Source organism: Hordeum vulgare, chromosome 3H (genome assembly GCF_904849725.1).
Source record: "Hordeum vulgare subsp. vulgare chromosome 3H, MorexV3_pseudomolecules_assembly, whole genome shotgun sequence".
Taxonomy (NCBI): Eukaryota; Viridiplantae; Streptophyta; class Magnoliopsida; order Poales; family Poaceae; genus Hordeum; species Hordeum vulgare.
The window spans coordinates 468,416,880-468,420,525 of NC_058520.1; the positions used below are offsets into that span (position 1 = coordinate 468,416,880).

The following is a 3,646-nucleotide window of genomic DNA, read 5'->3' on the forward strand; positions in this document are numbered from 1 at the left end:
CGGCATGCTCGGCCAGGCCCTCCTCGCTAGGTTGTAAGACTGCATCACCGACCAGCGAGCTCTATTTGCCATCTGATGATAAGCAACGAAAAATACTCATGTGTTTGCTTTATTAAGACGAAGGTAAGAAGAGACACATGAGAGGAAGAATATGGACCTGTGCGACAGAAAGGGGAGGATCGAGCAGAACACACAAACTCCTGAATAAGTTCTCGTCGTTTTCTCCTCCTTCTGCCTCCCCATATACAAGTGCTTCTGCGGCGATTCCAGCAAACAGAATCATGCAGTATATGCAATTACGATCTCGCTTCCGCACAAAAGAGACACTGTCCAATAACTCCAAGTGTTGAAACTGAGACATATAAATGCGTGGTAACTTACCTGTCAAATGTTGTACTAGACAGATGGCCCTCACCAAGTTCTTTCTCCATCTTTGCGTCCCAGAACTGTGTCCCTGCCTGCAGAGGTACGAGATTACACATCCTTGACATCTCTATGAAAAGCATACCTCAGATCATTCAGGATTGTTTTTTCATTGTCCCACAATATGCACAAAGCATGGGCATTTTAAACAGTAATACAGTGGAGGTGTTCCAGGGACGATGAGGAGGTTTTATTTCTTCTTTTTTCCCCTTCAGCCAGTACATCCAAGAATTGAGAACCCTCAATCACTAAACTGGAACCATTTTAATTTTAATTCTGAATTTGTGTAGTTATGTATGTTTTATATTGTACGAAATTCATTCCAAGGGGAAGATATACTCACTATTACTGTTTCAATCGTCTATTTTATTTAGTACGCAATATAATGAAGCACTGAACCGGTGTGTATCCGCATCGTTGTATGACTGAGCTGAGGACGAGATACATGATTGATGTAGCTGATACTTATTAGGCCTGGCGGGAAGCAGAGATGACGATGGACATAGCACAGAAGGCCAAGGTTATGCCACGGATATCAATTCCATCCGGGAGGCGCAGGCGCGCATCGCACCATGCGTGCACAAAACACCCATTCTATCATCCACGTCCATCGATGCCATAGCAGGGAAGCAGTTGTTCTTCAAGTGTGAATGCTTCCAGAAGGCGTGAGAGTTACTGCCTCATGTGCTATTTACCTATTCAATTTTTTGCAGTACATGGTGCTAATTGTTGTGGACATATGTTGTATTGTGTTGTGTAGAGGGGCATTCAAGATCCGAGGGGCATCCAATTCAATATTTGCCCTTGATAACAGCCAGGCAGCAAAGGGTGTTGTCACGCATAGCGGGTTGATTCTAGCTTCAGTGTATTTTGTGATTGTTCCTAACATTCAGAAGAAATCTAAGATACTGATAATATGGTTTCTTCTCAGTGGAAACCATGATGCTGCTATGGCACTGGCTGCAAAGCTGCGTCGCGTACCTGCTTACATTGTCATACCCAAAGACACGCCAGCATGTAAGGTTGACAACGTTAAGCGTTATGGTGGTCAGGTTATCTGGAGCGACGTCACCATGGACTCAAGAGAATCTATGGCTAAAAAAGTCTAGGAAGAGACTGGTGCTATTCTTATTCATCCATTTAATGATAAGTATACCATCAGGTAGTTTTCATTTTTTGCTATCCAAAGCTTTTATTATTCCTATAGAGTGCTTACAGTTTCCCCAAGGTAGATGATAAGATTTTTCCAAAGCTACCATAGATATAACTTTGGTAACATTCTGTATTTCAGTAGTCCTCTGATAAAGTAGTTCTAATGACTAGGCTGTTGTTTTTTATGCGAAAAAAATCTCTGGTGTGAAATGGAAAGTATGCAGAAATTTGATCACTTGCTTACTCACCACTGATGAACTGTTCTTTCGTGATCACAAGGAGTATTTGGAGTTATTAGATTAGTGGCATGCCATCATATTAGCAGTGTCTTTATCTAAAATTTATGATTTCATGAATCTTTACTCGTTTCAACCAGCAACACAACCTTCTGCATTTTATTGTTTTATGTAGTACCGTTTTACTCTAAAAGAGTATCATCATTTTTTCTACAAAAATCCTGATACGTTTTGTTTGATATTTTTTCAGTGGTCAGGGTACAGTATGCCTTGAACTTTTGGAGCAAGTCCCAAAGATCGACACAATAATTGTTCCAATTAGTGGTCTGTACTCTCTTAGTTTATCCCTATCATAAATAGTCCTTTTCTGTGAGGAAGTCTATTCTAATTTATCACTTGACAAATATTTTTGGTTGAACTACATGTGGTGGTTTAATTTCTGGTGTGGCACTGGCTGCAAAGGCCATAAACCCCTCGATACGTATTCTGCCAGCAGAGCCGAAGGGTGCTGATGATTCAGCCCAGTCGAAGGCTGGTGGAAGAATCATCAAACTGCCTGCGACCAACACCATTGCTGATGGACTACAAGCTTTTCTCGGTGACTTGACATGGTAAAGCAAATATATTCCATCATTTACTGCATGTGCATTGTTGTCCTGGAATCGTACTAAAATGTTGACTCTTTTCCACTTCTTTTAAAGATTTTTCATGTGAACATCAATGATAGCTGGATAGTTTATTTCTCTAAAATTTATTTGACATGAACGTCCTGATATGGTTTACAATACTATTAATGCTTATGCGAGTGTAAAGAAGAACCATATGTCTTCAAAACTTTCTTACATTTAATCTTTAAATTTATATTTCTAGGCCGGTGGTGAGGGACTTGGTGGAGGATGTCATCGTCGTGTATGACAATGCCATTGTGGACGCCATGAAGATGTGCTACAAGACGCTGAAGGTGGCCGTGGAGCTTAGCGGTGCCATTGGCCTTGCCGCTGTCCTCTCCGGCGATGAGTTCAAGCAGAGCTCTACTTGGCATGAGAGCGGCAAGATAGGGATCATTGTTTCCAGAGGCAATGTGGACCTCTGCGTGCTATGGGATTCCTTGTATAAATGAAGATCGTGCCACACAAAAAATGTTTGAATTTGAAATGGATGAGGTGAATGGCTGCAGACTTGTAAACCCACTGATTTCTGACAGGGAACTGCCCTTGTTTGCTGATCTACTCGGTGCAAAACGTTTTACTACTGTTTTTTTACCGTGATTGAGTATAGAAGCGGCATGTCTCCTGTCGTTCCTTTTTTCTCATTCGCTGACAAGGGGGACCCACATGTCACTGTGTGAGAAAGTTTTTTTAGTTGAGAGTCATGTATTTCTCCACGCTGATAAATGGGACCCATGTGTGACATGTAGGCAGATTATTTGGTGTGTTATTTTACTGAAAAGGCAATCACAGTTCTTATATTTTAATTAACTATGTTATGGATAAATACATAATTCTCATCATCAAAGTCTTTAGTCTAAACTTGAGGTAGGAGGGTTCATTCGAGTGAAACTATGAGCTCTCATGCAAGGCTAAAATAGGGAGAGGACTTTGGGATTCTGATGTATGACATTGCTAAATTGTTTTAGGAATTTTTGAGTTTGTCATAACTTTGAGGGAGTGGATGACAAATGCTTTCGCGAAAAAAATATGACAAATGCTGCAATCCATTAGAAGTAGGTGCGATGGGAATGGTATAACAATTTGCAACTTGGGCAAAAGGCAGTGATGTAATGCCTGAATAGCTAAATTCGAGCGACTCATGATATATTCATTTGTTAGTCCATA

General features: G+C 40.8%; 1 pseudogene; it reads left to right on the plus strand.

Moving 5' to 3' along the window:
- Nucleotides 1–404: 404 nt before the first annotated feature.
- Nucleotides 405–3,067, plus strand: LOC123441877 (annotated as a pseudogene).
- The last annotated feature ends 579 nt before the right edge of the window (nt 3,068–3,646 follow it).